Consider the following 12,723-nt stretch of genomic DNA (forward strand, 5'->3'; position numbering starts at 1 on the left):
TGTATAGGTGCCCGGTTCATAAGAGGGGCGTAAGAACCCCTTCGAAGCGATTTTTGTGGCTGTCGTCTTGCAGTGCAGGTAAGTACACGCAGTAACTGATTCTTGCATGCATCTTCAATCTATTTTCCTTGCGTGATAATATTATACGAACTAGGTTGAATATGATTTGCTATTTAAATACGGTTAAGTTTGTGTTACAAGTGAAAATCAGTTGTAAAGATAGTAGAGATTGAGTTCTGATATCGCGAGAGTAGAATGTTGGATTATATGAGATGGAATGGGAATGAGTCCCTTATTGATGAGATATTAAGTTGGATGTTGCTGTGACTCCACTGGATTGGTACCCCAGTTGGTTTAGTTCCCGGAGGCATGGATCATCTATATATGGTCGCTGTACGGGGGTATGATCATACTTTGCCATTGGGCGCCGGCATGGCCGTCACCGCCCTTGGCTGAGGTGTTGCCATGTGGGTCTTGCAAACCCCAATATGGTGGCCTCTAGTCACAAAAGATGATACGTGGAATTAAGGAAGGAATAGAAAATGGTGAAGGCATTGAGAAGTGCACAGAATTGAGGAATGGTTGGAGTAGATTTTTATACATTGGAGTGTTTATCTTCTCTCATCTTGTTGAATTGATTGTTGGTTGCATATATAACTTGTTGCTAGATACTGACGTGTACTGCTTGTTTCCTTGTTGACGGCTTGTCTCTGATGGCCCTGCTATGACACGTTTGGTCTACGACTTTACGTTGAGCAGCAGGGACGTCGTAGATAGGTCTTGCAGGTTTTGGAGTTTCCTTGCATTGCATATGGGGGGGGGAAATCGAGTGAGAACCTTGACGCGTGCCCTGTTCGAACCATTTTTGACGCTACATGTGATTTCGAATTGAAAGTGTATATGTTTTGGTTGAGGCATGAGTCCTCCTTTTGATGTAATTCGTTCCGCTGCAAAGATTTATATCGTTTTATATTTTGTTATAGTATCTTGAATGGCTTGTACAGTGGATTATCTTTTTGCTTGGAAAACCCAAGCGTTTACATGGGAACCACGATCCATGCTTAGCATGTCGACAGAGGTTTTGGCGATGACCTTTCCGCCGTGATTCTGTTACGAGGCCATTGATGCCTCTTCATTATGATGATTTATCGTTTGTCTAAATCTTCGGCGCGTCAAATTTCAAGGCAGATGCTGCCGAAATTTCCGTAGGACTTTGTTTGGAAGTTTTCAAACGTCATCTTTCTTTTTCCTATTTAAATAATTATTTATTTCCACAAGTGACACCCCTGAAGGGTCTGAAATTCAGGGGTGTTACAGTCTGGGCTGGGATTGTGGCCGCTGGGCGTGAAGCTGGCCCAGTAGGTGAGGATAGGGGAGGATGGTTGGTGGGCTGGGGCTGTTCTGGTGCTGGCCCAGAGGAATGTAGTAAAGGAGAATGTGGAAAATCATCCAAAAAAGTGTATTAAGGAGGTGATGGTGAGGTGGGTTGGGGGGGCAAAAGGAAAATGCGCCTCATCAAAAAGCACATGACAAGAAATGATTATTTTGTGGGAGGAGAGATCATAGCACTTGTAACCTCGATGCGAAGAGGGATAACCCAAAAAGACGCATGGAGAGGAGCGAGGTTGTAATTTACGAATTTATGTGGAAGAAATAAGCGGAAAACATAAACACCCAAAAACTCGGAGATGAGAGTAAGAAGGAGATTTATGGTAAAGAAGATGTGTAGGAGTTAAATTGCGTTGCAATTTAGATGGGAGAATATTGAGAAGATAGGTGGCGGTATTTAGGGCGTGAGGCCAAAAAAATAAGGGAAAAGATGCATGACATACTAAGGTACGGATGATATTGTTAATGGTGCGAATTTTTTTTTGGACTTGCCATTTTGAGAGGAGGTTTGAGGCCAAGAATAACGAAGAACAATACCCCAAGTGGCACAAAGTTGGTGAAAAAGTTTATTATCGAATTCACCCCCATGATCACATTGAAAGGACTTGATTTTAAGATTAAATTGAGTATTGACGAAAGTATTAAACTTCACAAAAATGTCATACACTTGAGATTTGTGGAATAAAGGAAAAGTCCATAAAAAATTAGAATAATGATCAAAGAAAAGAACATAATATTTGTAACCCAAAGGACTTGAAATTAGGGAAGTCCATATATCACTATGAAGAATTTCAAAAGGTTGAGTTCTTATAAAATTAGAACTAACAAAAGGCAAGCTAATATGTTTTCCTAAAGGACAAGAATGACAAACAAAGGATGAATTTTTATTACATTTAATAGAATTTGAGGAGTACAAGAAATCCAAAATTGCATTGTCCGGATGACCTAAACGAAAATGCCAAACACTAGAAGATAAAACAGAAAAAGTTGAAGATGTGGATGATAGGACGGTAGCTCCATGTGTGGGTTGAAACGGATAAAGATCACTAGTGCTGTTAGATCTCAAAACGATGCTCCCCATGGCCAAATCCGTCACAGAAAAGCCAAAATGATCAAATTCAACGGAAACCATATTGTCATGTGTAAATTTGTGAACGGAGATGAGATTTTTAATAAGGCGAAGGGCATGTAAAACATTGTTAAGGGTAAGAGGTTTAGGAGACGAGGATAGAGGGATATGTATGTGAGCATGAACTGGAACATATGACCATTACCAACAATAATAGCATGAATTAAATGATGCGTTAAAGGAGAATAATGCATTAAAGTACCTTGAGAACGAGTCATGTGGGAAGTTGCACCGGTGTCCATATAGAATTGCTCATCCGGAGAAGATAAGGAAAGGGTGTGCATGGCTTGATCAATATCCGTAGGAGAGTAGTTCATAGATGAAGTAGACCCCAAACAAAAGTTTTGGGCTGGTCTGGAACCAAGAAGCCCAACAACAGTATTGGTAGGATGAGGGTCTTGCTTTGGTGGAGTCCAAGAAGATGTAGGAAAAGGAGGAGGAGACTGAGCCCAAGGAGGTGAGGCCTAGTAAGACCAAGGGGCCTGCTGCCAAGGAGGATAATTTGGGCTTGGAAGAGAGGAGGTACGGCTGGGCCTATAGGTAGAAGGCTGAGATTTGTACCATGGACCTAGATGACCATAGATGCTGGAATGGGAGCCTTGGTGGTTGCTACGACTGTTTTTGCCACCACGGCAGTGGTGGCAGGGACCACGGTGATGAGAGCCACCACGAGAAACAAAATGATGGAATGGTCCACCAATGGTTTGGAAGTAGTGACAAGAGCCGAGTCATGAGGAGAAGAGACATCTTGGTGGTGAGAATGTTCTTCTAATTCTAATTCAGAACGGAGAGTATCAAAAGATGGCACGGGACTCATGTGTTGGACCAAGGAACGAAAAGTACAGTAGTAGCGAGTCAAACCATGAAGAACTTGAAGAGCCAATCGATTGTCGGAGATAGAAGCACCAAGATTGTTAAGAGAAGTAGCAATATTCTCAAGTTCATAACAATAAGCCTTCACATTCGGGAAAGTAGCAAGAGAAATGTCATTGAATTAAGACTCTAGGTGAAGAATACGATAGGTTTTGTTATTTTGAAAATTGCTCTCAATGCGAGTCCAAGCATCAAAAGCACTATCATTGGGACGGACAATTGATTTTAGAAGAGGGGGACTAATAGTACCATAAATCCATGTACGAACAATATCATCAAGACGTTGCCAATCGGAGTCTTTGGTGACCGAGGCTTTTGAAGAGTCATCGGGAATTATATGAGAGTCTACAAGATTAGCCCGACAATGAAGTTGAAAGAGGGTGACCCAAGTATGGAAGTTGGAACCATCTTCATTAAGTTGAATAGGGACACACGTTTTGATGTTAGTAACCAAAGTAGCGGGATGCATTTTTGTAGAGGAAGCCATGAAAAGAACAAGACAAAGAAGAGAAGAAGGTGGAAGAAGGGGCGGCACAGCTGGTGGTGCAAAGCTGCCGGCTAAGACTGAGGAAAAAAAAACCTAGGCAACTGATACCATATTAGAAATGATTTCCTTGCCATTACATTTCATGGGAATAGAATATATACAAAATACAATCAAGAGTTTTAGGAAACTAAATATTTGCACAATAATATCTAAGATATGAATATTTACAAAATATTCTAAAGATTATATTCTAGCAGCAGTGACAATAAAATATGTCTACAAATGCAAGCGGTCTTTTCAATATTTGAGCCTGCGGGTAGATTTTAAGGTATTATCCGGTCTGCTACCCGCCCAAGCCTGCCCATGAACAGCTCATACATAGATGAGTCATACAAGGGGCCGAGGGCAATGTGTTTTTGCTTGCAATATGCCTTCAAGACCATTCGAGACAACAATTTGTTCCTTTTATTTACTACCAGTTTGGTAGTAGGTACTAATGGTGAGAATTGTAATGAAAAATTAGTGTAAAATAGGAAAATCTCTTGACAAGTTAGATTTGCGTGCTTGTTCTCCTCCAATCATCTCATTTTCTTTAGAAAATTTATTTCAATACATTACCATATGAAAATATGGTATTAGATGCTAATAGAAAATTTTTAACAAAAAAAATTTAATAATCAAAATTTCATCACCATGATAATAACATGTTATATTTCATATAAATTACATTATAAACCATTATCATTACCACTGTTTAAAACCAAGAACCAAATGGACGTAAAGAAATGTTTGACAATTGATTACTAGTTGTTAGTTAGTTTGCTTAGCCTATTTGACCAACTAATAGCATTGACTTTTTAAATTAAATGTTAAAAATCATTTACAAGAACCACGACCATCTTGTTCATTTTTGGGCCTCTAAGCAAAAGTTAAAAAAGGGCTCCAAAAAAGTTAAGGCGCAACGAATAGTATATAATACATCTATTGTTTTTTATTGTTGATACTTGAATTAAATTATAAAAAAGCACTAATAACTTATATTACTTAGCAAAAATGTAGATTATATCCAAATTTAATTCAAATTAATATCACTCAGACATGAAAATAAATATTTTGAGCTCTATATATTTCGAGGCCCTAGGCGGTAGCCCGCTTTGCCCTTGCTAATCGATGGCCATGACAAGAACAATATTAAACAAAGATAATCTAAGTATGACTAAATTAAACCGAAATGAAAATAAATCCCAATAGTAAACCCAAAATCCAAATTATACCAAGGACAAATATGAGAAGTAATATTGTCGATTTTCCACTACCTTATTTGGTTACTTTTTCTTGTGAAAGGTTATAGAATTGTGTTGTGTAACAGAAAACTACTTTGAGGTAAAAAAGAGATGTGGTGTTATTAGATTCCCTGTTTATAATAAGAATACTTGTCTAAAGCTGTTCTGTGAAGTGACGACTGTTCCCGTCCTTTGCCTACTAAAGGTTTGCCACCACTGAACAAATTAGGGAAACGAGCACAAATTCTTGTGTGAGACGATTTTACCATAAGACGTTTTCATATATGGGTTGAATCAGTCAACTATTAGCATAGGCAAATCCAAAAAAAACTTATTACCATGGCCAATATACTATGACCTCACATTTTGTGAGAAAAAATAAAGAAAATCATCATGTAACTAAGAAAAGTACTTAATAATGTAATAAGTATCAAAGAAAATAAGTTAACATGGTCTAATTAGTTGTAAACGCCTTTGTCAAAGCGTATAGAAGATTGTAGGTTCGAACACTGAACATTAGTTTAGTATACTAATTTATTTTTTATGACCCGGGCCATGGCCCATGTCAGCCCGGGTCTAAATACGCCCCTGGCTATTAGCATATGGGCATGTTATTTTAAGGTCGTCTCACTGAGAAATGATTTCTTACCAGAGTTGTTCGAGTTTGAATAATGGCGCAACTAGTTTACATATTCTAAAGTAATTACTGTTCTATAAGTAATATTTTTTTCTACGATAAAAATTTCATACATTTTTATTTTTTATTTTTTTTGGATTGGTTTAAATAATCTAATATATAGAAGAAAGGAAATTAATTATTTTTATTGTTAGGGAGAATCAAACCCTTATTTTGCCAATCACTTTGAATATCATAGTTTTTTGTTATTCATTCAATCCAATGAAAAGAACAAGCTCAATTACAAAAATTTCTATTCAAACCTAGGACCAAAGGTGTAGGTTAGAAAAAGTAATCTAAAATGTTTAAGATATAGTAGAATGGTAACAAACCAACAATCTTTAATTTGAGTGTTGTTAAAAATCAAATCAAATTAAAAAAAAAATACTAACTAAACAATTTTAAACGACTTATTTTCTAAAGATGGAAGTACAATGAAAATCATATAAGTCAATATGAATTAAATCAAGAATTTCTATGTAGTGTTTGGAAACAAGTATTTCATTTCAAATTATAGATTTTAATTATAAAATCATAAATGAAGAATTTGAGAATGACAAGGTTTGGATAGTCATTCTCAAATTCTCAACTTTAACTACTTAAAACACAATAGTAGAATTTGATTCAAATTTAAATTTGAAAAATTTTTAATTTGCCAAATAATAAATTTGAGGCAATTCCAAATTTCTAAATAAATTCATCGTTCTCAAAAGATGATCCTATTCAACGTGCAAGTTTTGTAATCATGATATTACACAGTACATGTAGGATATTCATTTGTAGACAAATAATTAACTATGTCAGTAAGTGACTTGATCTCTAGGTCACCGACAGGTAAATAATTGTTGGATGAAAACTAAATTTAAAGTTTTTGTCCTTTCGAAGACAATACTTAATGTTCAACATTGTAAACTATTTTTAGTCATTCATTTTTTATACATTTTTTTTTGGCAAGTAAAAGAGAATATACTAACTCCAAAAAAAAAAATCCTTTTATAACCTAGGCTATAAAAGGAATACTTCTCAAACACGATAGAAAAGTTACACTACTACGCCAAAGCATCAAAAACCAAAAACCAACAAAACAAAGAACTAAATAATAAGCCAGCTCTTACAATTATCATCTAGTCTAGTAGCAACCAAAAAGACAATCTTATGAGCCTAATGAAGAGGTAAGAGACCAAGATCCCCAAAAACATGAAGATTACGCTGTAGCCAAGTTTGATACATTTTTTATATTGTTAATTCTAAATTTGATTTATTTATTGTCACAATTTTATTTTTAATTGGCCATGGATGGTAAATATCTAGTATTAAAATCAATTATATTAATTTTTTATTAACTTATTACGACTTACTGTTTCTAATAACAATATCTTATTTGACAAGTTTAGCAAGTTTAAAATATAGCTTACTGTTCCTTAATTATTTTAATGCATGGGATCAAAGATTTTTTAATGATTTATACTTTTTTGGTTTCGAATTATAATGAAACTAGTATAGAAATTCGTGCAATGCACGAATTTATTAATATGAAATATATAAAAATATAATTAAAAAATAATGCAAGTATATATTATCGTGATTAAATTTATCGAATACATAACTTTTTTAAAACAAAAATTAAATACTGAATTTTTAAAAAAATTATTTATTGAATATATCACTTTTTCATTCAATTAAATATATCAAATTCTAGGTTATGTATATAGAATTGGTATAATAAATTATATAAATATTTTACCTAATTTAACTTCAATTTATCAAACTAATAAAATTCTAAATTAGGTAAATATTATTATGTAATCAACTATCATCCACTAAAATTATTTCATTATTTTTCAAGGCCTCCTAAAGATGACATTTATTATTTTTCCAACATTTTTATTAGTATGTATGATTTGATGATACACTAGTGGAAAAAACCTCGTTTGCTGCGGTTTTTTTGCCATTATTTGCTGCGGTTTTGGCCCCCAGCAATAGTGATAGCAGCAAATGTCCTACTTTAAATGCTGCGGTTCAAAACCGCAGCAAATAAGGGCATTATTTGCTGCGGTCATGGGCTAAAACCGCAGCAAATAATGGGTGTTATTTGCTGCGGTCAGGGGGAAAAACCGCAGCAATAAGTGTGGCATTATTTGCTGCGGTCAGGCCTAAAACCGTAGCAATAAGTCTCTTTTTTTTTTTTCCCGTTTAATCCTTATAATAATGCAATAATATTACAATGTAATAACAGTGATTAATCCAATGATAATCACAGATAATCAACATTAATCTCTTTGTAATAATAAACTCTCGCTCGTATATATATATAATATAATATGTACGTACATATATAAATATACATTAAATAAACTATAAAAAATAATCAATACTAATTACAATTTATCAAGGACAAATATTAGCAAGATACACGGCAATCTTGTCTTTTAATTCGCGCATCTCTTCACTTCTCAAAGCGCGTGTTTTCCTCGGAATGTTTTGAATAATATTTGCTGCGGTCCATTGGTTAACCGCAGCAATTAAAGGTTTTTTTTTTTCCTTATTCATTCTCCTCTTTATTGCTGCGAATATGAAAAAACCGCAGCAAATAATGAGCAGCAAATACAATTTTTTCCACTAGTGATAGAGCAAAATTTGGTTTGCTACCAATGATCAATTAAAAACAATTTCTTTGTTATTATGTGAAGTTGGACATATTATTTGCTATCAATTATCAATTAAAAACAACATATTTGTTAGTATTATCATTAAGAAATGTAAGATTATGCGTTATACTTCCATCGTCTTAAATTTCATGATAGGTGGAGTCAGTTAATAGTATTATTATGGTTTGTAAAATTTGGTTTATTGAAACTTATGATTTGAACTTTTTTTTTTTTTGATGTAATGATTTGAAATCATATTATTCTTTGTCAATTTTCTCAAATCCGATCCTATCGATTATGATTACTAATTAAATCTAATTTGTCCTAAAAGCTTATTTTTAAATTTTAAAAATGGATCAAAAAATATATATTAACAAGGTGAAGATTTTTCTATAGATAACTTTAATGTTGCCAAAATTAGTGAAAGTATTACTTTAAAATTGTTTGGTTTTTGTTCGAATTAATTTTTGAAAAAACTATCTAAAATAATTTAATTTTTTTTATTAATTTTACTACGATATTCTAACTTTTGATTAATCATGAATAATTTCAATTTTAGAATTACTTATCCAAGAATATTATTGCTCAAATGGTGACAGATTTGCAGGTTAATTGCTACAACAACAATTAATAGTAAAAAAAATAAAAAAAATTAAAAATTAAAAGTAAAAATGAAAAAACTAAACTTACTTGATTTATCTTTTTTATTTTTGAGAAATTTCATGTGGTAAACCTGAACTTTCAGCTTTTTCCTGTGGTTGACAAATATTTTTCTAATCCACCCGGTGACTTTGACACTTTTCCACGTGGTAGAAAAAGAGAAGTTTTTTTTATTAACTTTAGGCTATTTTTATCCAACGTAATGATTTTTTTTCAAAAAACAAACGTCGTAATCATCCAAATATATATATATATATATATATGTGTGTGTGTGTGTGTGTGTGTGTGTGTGTGTGTGTGTGTATATATATATATAGGATTAAATAAGAAGGATTTTAAAATGAGAAGGGTGAGAAGGATTTTTGTTTAATTTTGTTTGGTTACTATATATACAAAAAACGATACTATGTTATTAATTAAGAACATTTTAAAAATTATTTCATAGTTACCTTTCTGTGTAACATAGTTACTTTTACAATTATGAGTTTTTTAACTCAATCGTGAGTCGTGACCATAGATTTTTTTTATATTATTGAAATTAAAGGTGTATAGTCCTTCTTACCTTTCTCCTTTTCAACCCTTTCTCAATGGATTCCTCCCCTATATATATATGATAAATAATATTTTGAATAAATTGTGAAATTATAAGCTATATACATTTGTAAGATTTTGGTATGAGGAAAAGAACATTATTTGAAACAATTTTATAACTATTATATTGAAAATATTTTTAAATTTTATAATGATATTTTGTACTTGAATCATTGTTGAAAAGTATATTCAAGTGTATCTCCATTTACACAAGTTATTATACTAATTGTATTTAATTGGTAAAGCATTTTTAGTCAATTTTAAAACATGCTTGATAATAATATTATTTTTAAAAGTTTGAATCCCATTGGCGGTAAGAAACAAATGAATCCCTTTTTTAACTACTCTTATTTATTTGATTTGATTGTATTATAAAAAATGCAATCCGGAGTGTTTATTGAATATTATTTGTGGATTGAAGAGAGAAAATAAAAAGGCTTTATTATTATAACTTGATTGAATCAAATTTCTTTTGACTTACTAGTAATCCTATAAATTGGACATATTTAATTGACCGCAATTATATAAATATCACAAGAACTTGTAATGATCAAAGGAAAACATGGTTACTTTTAGGAAATCATAAAATCACTCCACATAATTTACTTTTAGTGGGATATATTTAATTACATTTAATTTATATATTACGATTTTAACTTTTTAATGATAGGTATTTATTAGATCCTTTAGCAACATAATACAAAATCATACTAAAGCTTTCCACGACATGTATGGTGATATTTCTCATATATATTACTATAAACTATAGTAACAATTACATATGTCAATAAAGGCCAAATAAAGTGTTACTAAATCACTTTATAGTTTATAATGGAACTTAAAATAAAAATCAACAATTATTACACTAAAAATATAAATCAGTGATATTTTTTTAATGTTACTAAATTTAATGTCGCAAAAATTTCAATATATAAATACATTAAATTACATAAAACGTTAAATATAGAAAAATATTATGGAACATATGAATTTGTTCCTTTGATATATTCTCTAATTTATTACACCTTTGATTTCTAATTTAATAAATCAACCTCACTATCCTTTGTGATTCTCTAATTTATTACTCCTTTCATTTTTATTTGATGTTGTCATTTTTCTTTAAATACAGTTGAATTTATTGTTCATCTGAAAAAATCTTTTAATTTATATCATATTTTTGGGACATAGATAACCTTAGTCACCTTAATTTTAATTTTTTTAATTCTTATGATTCGCACATATTTTTTACTAATTTTATTTTGTCATTTTTATAATGCTTTAATCTCTACATATTTTCCACCAACTTTACTTTCAATGTTTTTTAATATTTATGATCCCCTGGTTTTTTCATAAATTTTATTTTATAATTTTTAGATGTTTATTATTCCTTTTTTTTCCATTAACTTTATTACTGATAAAATAACATCTTAACTATCTAAAATTTTCAAGCTTTTAAAATTCTTATAAATATTTTTTATGGAAACATCAAATAAAAACACACGTGTACAAATGTACCATACAAACATTTTAGACTAAATTTTATTTCTTTCAATAGGAAATGAAAAAGAGTGGATTCAAAAATTGAATAGTTACACTAATCTAGGAAGATGATAAAAATCCCTAACCTTTAAGGCTTCAAATATCAACAACAGTTATTTATTTCCTTTTAATTCCTTTAATAAATCAAATCCCTTTTAGTATTCTCGAAGTTAAGAAAGGTCCACCACCCTGAATTTTGACTGCAAAAGTACCTCAGAAAAATTGTCAGGCATTTTGTCCTCGTTTTTTACTTTCTATTGCTTGCTTGGATACTAATCATATTTTCCTTTTATTTTTCATTTACTACAGTCCATTTTTTAAAAATAATAATTAAAATAATTTTGTCATTTGAAAATAGAAAAAATTACTATGAATGATACAACTTTTTGTTAATCTTTTTCCACTAATATAATTATTGATTAATCATGAATAATACCAACTAAGGGGGTATTTTCTAGAAATAATACCAATTTTAGTTTATTTACTAATTTACCAATTTTTTTGTCTTATAATCGCTTAAAATTTGATTTTTAACATGTTAAGATTTTCTAGGAAAACACTTCTTTAAGTTGGTATTATTCATGGTTAATCAAAATTTGGTATTTATAGGGAAATAATCAAAAGATTGTATTATACTTGATAATTTTTCCTTAAAAAATTAGTCAATTAATTTTTTTTAGAGTTAATATATATATATATATATATATATATATATATATATATATATATATATATATATATATATATATATATATATATATATATATATATATATATATATATATATATATATATATTACGAATTACAACTTTCAAATTTATAGCTTTTGCGAATTACAACCTCAATGTTTATTATTTGCGATTACAGCTTCAAAAGTATTAAAGTGTACACCATTCAAGCCAAGTAATCGTTGACCAACCTATATGCCTTTGACCAGCCTAAATGACCTTTGACCGTTACTAATCACCTTTGACTTTCCTCATTACCAATTCTACCCTCGTGTTGTGTCTTAGCACTTTAACGTCGTTTTTATCCATTATAACGATATTTTTCAAAAAACGGATGTTGCGATTATCCTTAAACATATACTTCATATAAGTACTTGTTTCGATCGAATTTTCGAAAAAGTAACTCCTTAAGGATAATCGCGACGTCCGTTTTTTGAAAAAATATTATTATGATATGTAAAAACGACATTAAAGTGCTAACACACAAGGGTAGAATTGGTAATGACGTCCGTTAAAGGTGATTAATAATGGTCAACAATCACTTAGGTTGGTCAAAGGTTATGTGGGTTAGTTAACGGTCACTTTGGCTTAAATAGTGTACACTTTGATACTTTTGAGACTATAATTTACAAAAAGCATTGAAACTGTGATTCACAAAAGTCCTAAACTTAAAGATTATAATTCCAATTATATATATATATATATATATATATATATAT

The sequence above is a fragment of the Amaranthus tricolor genome, chromosome 8 (assembly GCF_026212465.1).
Source record: "Amaranthus tricolor cultivar Red isolate AtriRed21 chromosome 8, ASM2621246v1, whole genome shotgun sequence".
Lineage (NCBI taxonomy): Eukaryota > Viridiplantae > Streptophyta > Magnoliopsida > Caryophyllales > Amaranthaceae > Amaranthus > Amaranthus tricolor.